The sequence below is a fragment of the Palaemon carinicauda genome, chromosome 22 (assembly GCF_036898095.1).
Source record: "Palaemon carinicauda isolate YSFRI2023 chromosome 22, ASM3689809v2, whole genome shotgun sequence".
Taxonomy (NCBI): Eukaryota; Metazoa; Arthropoda; class Malacostraca; order Decapoda; family Palaemonidae; genus Palaemon; species Palaemon carinicauda.
In genome coordinates this window covers 52,349,719-52,356,949 of record NC_090746.1, presented here as the reverse complement: position 1 = coordinate 52,356,949, position 7,231 = coordinate 52,349,719, and positions in this window count along the sequence as shown.

Sequence of the window (7,231 nt, the reverse complement as noted above, 5' to 3'; positions counted from 1 at the left end):
ATAGCAAGGCTACCCAGAGGGAGGTTACCCTAAGGTAAGGGAGATAAGGAAGCATATAAGGGTCTCAGAGTTGGGTTAGGTGTGGCCTGGCTGGACCAGGCACCGTCCCTTGTATGGTCCCTCGAAGGCGAAAATATGTGCAACACTGAATCTTGTATATGTTTAAAAATGCCTATATCTTCATTAACATAAACACTAGGAACACTTATTATATCATGCAGAAGTAAACATGAACACTAGACTGCGGCCTATGCTAGGCTGAAAGGCTAGTATGGGGTCGGCTAACTAAGAGCGCCGAAGACTACTATCGGCATAATATAACTTCTTCCTAATAATGAAGACTAAATAACTAAAGATTTAACTTAGTTATAAGGCTGGATAAGGCTGTTCTGCCTATCTAAATAAGCGAACAGCAGCGCCGTAAAATGGCGCCTCCGGGCAAGGCACAACTCGGCCACAAAACACGAGATTTTAGCGTAAAAAATCATTACTCGACGGCCAGAGCTTATTTAAACAATACAATAACCTGGTAATCAACTTTCCAGAAGAAGGTGAAGCAAAAGGCCGAGACATCTTGAAGGAAGTACAAGAAATACTCAGATCACTGGGAACAAACAAAAGGCTAGGAGAGCTACTATGAATGGAATGGTGAGGGCGGACGTGACGTCACACAAGTATGGCGTCGGTTTCTTTACGTTAAGAGTATCGTAACAGTGACGAAGGTAGGATAACTTTGGAACGGCACCTCAATTACCTCGCCACATTTCCCCCTCAAGCGTAAACGCTAGGTGGGGTGCAGATGGCCATGTGACGTGTTAATGCATGCGTCCCCTGTTGATATACGATATTCTAAAGGGATAACCCTTAGAGTACTCGCTCCAGAAGTTAGAATTCTGTGAAAACCTTTAGTTTAATTCTCTGGGAATATTATGGTAGTCATATATATCCAAAGGAAGCTACTGAAGGAACCTTCCATCAGGACGACATGGCTTGAGCCCAAATATATATATATATATATATATATATATATATATATATATATATATATATATATAAATATATATATATATATATATATATATATATATATATATATATATTATACGCCTGGCGAAGTACATAAACTCCCGAGCTCCAAACTCACCTGCTTAATTTTACATAAATCTGTTACACTTGAAAAAATAATACCAGAGCTCTGGGAATATTACACAACTCCCAGATGGTAATATACTGTATATGAACACTGAATAAACAAAGGCCTCTTAAGTTACTCAAAAAAAAAAAAAAAAACTGGGTGATTACTTTATATGAACTATTAAAAAACCAAACTCTTACTTCAGTTCTTAGTCAGGGATTATGAGTAAAGTACTAATAGAAAATATTGGTGATCGAAATAATACACAATTTACAAAAATAAATATATTCTATAAAAAGTTAACCATGATACAAAAGAATTAACACCAAAATTAAATCTGAACAAAACATTATATTAAGACAAGAAAATGTTACTCAATGAAAATTATACAATCACTTGTTTCACTGGAATTAATTCATAAAAATATTTAATTTTGATAATTAATGAAAAGTTAACACTTAACACTGCAATGATTAAACACTAAATGAAATTTACATACGTATAACTGTTACACTTGCGTCTTTTGGTTCACAACAAGGTTCAGAACAGTTAAGCAAAAATTTTTAATACACTTCACTGCTTAACCTAAATCTCACTTTAACTAATCATTCAATAATATCACCAATATTTGAACACTACACACAATATACATTGGATAGAATTTGCTATTAACTATACACACTTGAGAGAAGAGAGGGCTTTGCAAATTTGGCTCTTTCTAAGGGATAGGCTGGATCTCTTCTGCTGTTTATGCATTCTTGTGGGCTATATATATATTGACTTAATCATTCAAGAACTTCCAATTGGGCCTACTGGAAGCGTGGAGGCAGGGCTACAGCACCAAGGTTGCCAACTTGTCAAGTCAAGGACGGGTACCACATACTTGACGAGGTAACTCACTTTCAGCTAACTCCACCCCCATCCCTCTCGTGACGAAAAAAAAAAAAGCAAATCTGATTCGAGAATTTTCCTGCACTTTCTAACCACATGGAAACAAAACCTCGTGTGGGTCATACAGCATACCTAGATGAGATTATGTAAGACTTTGTGACAAAACTACATGAAATAAAGAGTTAATTATTAAAAATAACGTAAATTTACATATACTGAATTGAATGAAAACACAATTAAATGAATGATGACAGTCTTATGTAATTTACATACATTTACTTAAACCTATGTGAGTGAAACTCATTTTACGAGCTGGCTATACACAAATAAAATACACAAATAATATATTTACTCTTATACTAGACCAACTTTGTAAGAATACATATACATATATATATATATATATATATATATATATATATATATATATATAAACTGTATATGTATATATATATAATATATATATAAATATATATATATATATATATATATATATATAGATATATATATATATATGTATGTATATATACATATATATAAACTGTATATATACATATATAGAAACTGTATATATATATATATATATATATATATATATATATATATATATATAAACTGTTTATATATATATATATATATATATATATATATATATATATATATATATATTATATATATATATATACACACACACATATATATATATACATATATATATAACTGTATATATTTATATATATATATATATATATATATATATATATATATATATATATATATATATATATATATAAACTGTATATATATATATATATATATATATATATATATATATATATATATATATATATATATATATTTGGGCTCAAGCCATGGCGTCCTGATGGAAGGTTCCTTTTTGGTAGCTTCCTTGGGTAAATAACTACTAAGATATTCCCAGAGAATTTAACCACAGGTTATCACAGAATTCTAACTTCTGGAGCGAGTATCCTAAAGGTTTCCCTTTTAAGACATCGTATATCAACAGGGGACGCATGTATTAACGCGCCACATAGCTATCTACACCCCGAACAGAGTTAATGCTTCGGTGTGTAAGGGCGGAGAATAGCTGGGAGCCGTTCCATAGCTAATCTCATCCGTGGCTACTTTTGGTACTCGAGACGTAAACAAACAGGCGCCATTGCTTGAATGAAGTCACGTCCGTCTTCATCCTTTGTACAGTAGCTCGCCTTACTTAGACGGATTTTCCCTGTGCTCACTTTATCGTCTTGCATCTTTATCATGTCGCTACCTTCGGCCTCGCCTTCTTCTGGAAAGTTGAGTACAAGGTTCCAGTATTGTTTAGTTAAGCTCTGACCGTAAAGTAAATATTACTTTTCGAGATATTTGTTGTTTTGTGGCAGAGCTGTGCCTCTACCGGACCCGCCGTTTTATGGCGTCGTTGTTGTTCTGCATGCCTTATTTAGTTAGCCACAACAACGCTTCCGGCCTTATTTACTAATCGATAATATTAGTTTATTTAGTCTTCATAGCTAGGAACTTTTATATCGTGTTTTGACGCTTTTTTACCGGTCATCGATTGACCCCATACCAGTTGGCTACTATAGCCCCCAGGCCAGAGCGCCTATATTAGTGTTCATGCATGATTTTATCAGTGATCCTAGACTTACTTATGAAGATAGTGGCATTATTTTACAATACTATTGACTGTGATGCAAGTGTTTTCGCCTTCAGGGACCATATAGGGGATAGGTTAGTTAGTGTGCCTTCCTAACCTAACCTACATGTAGGACCCCTATATGCTTCCTTCATCCCCCTGCCCTTGGGCATTCCCTCTGTGTAGCCTTGCTCCCCCTACCACGTAAGGGGATCAAGCTCTTATCAGAGTATGTTATCGCCTCTTTGTCCTCCCTAAGGGAATGAACCCCCCTTAGGGCTGCGCCTGAGAGTGAGGAACGGCTAGTCTTTCCTCTATTGCTAGGACTAAGTCTATGACTTTCCTGCGATAGCGATATGTCTTCTATCCTTCCTAGTTCAGGACGTACATCCCTGCTCTAGGTTAGGTTTTGGAAGCGTTATTCTGTTCCTTGCTGAAACTGTACCCATGCACCGTTTCAGTCAGGCTGCCTTACCTTAGGTTAGGGAGTGTCCTCCCTTCCTTAGTGGCCGCTCTGGTACAGAACCCCTTCCATGGAAGACCCTTCTCTTCTCCCTTCCCCACCTATCTCTTGTATAGCCTAGCCTATACTTAGGTTAGTCTATACCCATCTGTCCCCTGTCCTACAACTCCTCCTTAGGGTGGAATGATAGGGCTACCTTGAGCTTCTGTGTACAGTCCGCTCTGGTACATATACCCTTCATAGTGTCCTATGGGGTTAGCCACTGGATGTGTTCTGTATGCAGGGGTCTCACCCCCCCCCCCTTTGGGTGTCCCCTAGCCCTCCCTTGGGCTACCCTAGCTCCCGGTCCTCTGCGGCCCCTGCTTCTGGGTGATAGAGTCAGCCTCTATCATGGGTACACCCTCTCAGGGGGGATGTCTGGGAGTCCATGGCTGGACCCCCTACATCCCTCCCTCTGTCTCTTTCACTATCCGGGTGCCGGTCCCTTGCCGCCTCCACTGTCGGCGATACCCACCTCCTACCTTGGTGACTCACCCCATATCCCCGTGGCCGCCAGTCCTCCGTGTGCCGGGGGACTGCCGCCTGCCGCCGGCTTCCAGCCGATGGCTCTCCCCCTTCCTCATAGCTTGGTCGTCCACCCGCCGGCCGGCCCCCGGAGTGCCGGCATCCACTGCCGGCAACCCGCTTCTGCTATAACCATCCTTGTTCCTGTCACCAATCCGGCAACCTCCGGCTGCCGGAGCCGCCGCTCCCTCTGCCGGCGTGCCGCCGCTGTGCCGGCGGCCGCCACCCTGGTATTACTCTTGACTTTTATATTGTCTGTCCTAATGCCAGAAACTCTGCTGGAGCGGCCTCCGGCGTGCCGGAGGTCTGCCGGAACCTTCCGGAGGCGTCAAGACGACTTGCACCCCCTTCTACTAGCTATCATCTAATACTGATAGCCCTACACTGCAACCAGATGGCTTGTTTACGTAAATGGATCAGTACCTTAGTACTGTTCTACTGGTAATCATGCTGTCTTCTTGCATTCTACAGATTTCCAGCATGCTGCGTGTATCTTAGCGCGGCTGGTTGCCGGAAGCAGTTACCCTTTGGGATCCTTTAGCCCCCTAATTTGGGACTGAGTGGCCTCAGTCCCAACCTTATCCTTGACAATTCCCATGGAATTCCATTTGCCCTATGGACTTCTACTGGAATTCTATCCTGTGCCTTCGGCCACCTCGGATTATCCAAGGATGAAGCTTACGGTAACCAGCCGGGCGGGATGCACGGAGTATGTTTCTTTCCTATCTCAATCCTCTGTGCATCACACCCTTTATCAAGTTAAGATTAATGATTAATATTAACTTAGTTTAAGAGCCATTCTTATGACTCCCCCCATACTCATATTCTCTTTCTTCCACAGGAGGAGCAGATGAAGTGTGACTTCGACTTCTGCGCTGTGAAACGCCCGCACTTCTACGGGCATACGGCTTGCAGGACTCACGCCCCTTGTGCTAACAAGAAAGGGGATTTGAAATTCTGGGACCCGCTGAACTGTACGGTCTGCCAGGCTCACCTAGTTGATGCCTTCCATAACCCTCCCTCAGCGGAGGTCAGGGACACTTCTCGGGATAAGCTACGCAAGTGGGTGCGTGGCTTCCAGAAGAATGCCACCGGACCGTACCTGGCCACTGAAGAAATGAGGTCCCTTTTGTTCCCAAAGGCCTCCCCTGATTCTGTGGTGCCCAAGGATTTGATCCCCACTGTCCAAATTACGGTGGAACCAGACGTAGTCATGGCCCAGTCCATGCACGAGTGCCACCTGGATTCCGAGGACGACGAACACATGTCGGATATTTCGGAGGGCACGGAGAAGACCCTTATGGCTCAAGGTGCGGAAGATGATGAGGACCAGGTGGAATACACCGAGTCGGAGCAAGAGGTCGCTCCTCCTTCCATCACCGCCCCTACTCCTACACCGACGGAAGTGTCTCTCCCGTCTACCTCCGCTACCCCGGAACCCATGCCATCTGCCCAAGAGATGTTCCAGATGATCAAAGCCATCATGGACGACAGGCTGAAAGAAAATCAGGAGTTCATCAGGTCCATGATAGGATCCAAAGAACCGAAGAAGATCTCGGTTAAGGATCTCCCCGCTTGCTCACACGCCAACCCATGGAGGTATGCTGAGCATATGGTTATCGCGACCGGCAGGATCTTCGTCAGCGACAAGATCGGCACGGTCCCTCTGGAAGACGTGGAGTTCTTCCCAAACTTCGAGGCCTACCCGGACTGTTACGTCCGGCTTCGTTCTGAACCTGCCTCTAAAGAAGAGACCGAACCAAAGGAGGAGATAGTGTTCGATCTCGCGAAGGCCCAGGCTATGCTAGCCAATACGTTTAAAAGTAGGGGTTTTACCTGCTCTAAGCTTCCGGCCCTGAGCAAGAAGCACCCTACCTACGTCGCACCCGACGATGCAGTCCTTCCATTCATGGAAAAGGCCTTCGCTGCGTGCCTCAAGGCTGTGGAAGAGGGAAAAGCCTGCCCTGCACTGGAGGAGTGCAGACCCTTCTCCATAGTGACTCCCCCCGACGCTCGACACTGGAAGGACATCCAGCATACTTTCGTGGTGGGAAAGCTAGATCCTGACGTCGCCGGACGTCAGTTTAATGAAGACCTCCCGAAACTCAACGATCACCTCCTTCGTCGGGAACAAGATACGAAGGAGAGGCTCGCAGCATCCATGTCCCACCAGGTCCAACTTGATATCATGGCCTGTGACACCAGAGTACCAGACCACTACATGGTACTCGCCAAATCCCACATGGCAACCCTGGTGAAGGATATGTACCACTTCATGAAGGCTCGGAAAGCCTGTCGTGAATTCGTGTTCGCAGGTGCCACTGTGAAACACGAACCCCGGAGGCTGATTTCCTCCAACATCTGGGGTAAACACCTCTTTCCTTCTGACCTTGTGAAGGAGATCACCGACAAAGCCGCCACGGAGAATAGGAACCTTCTCCACAAATGGGGCATGTCAAAAAAGAGGAAATCCTCTCAGGACGACGGACCTCAACCTAAGAGGAAATCCTCCAAACAGAAA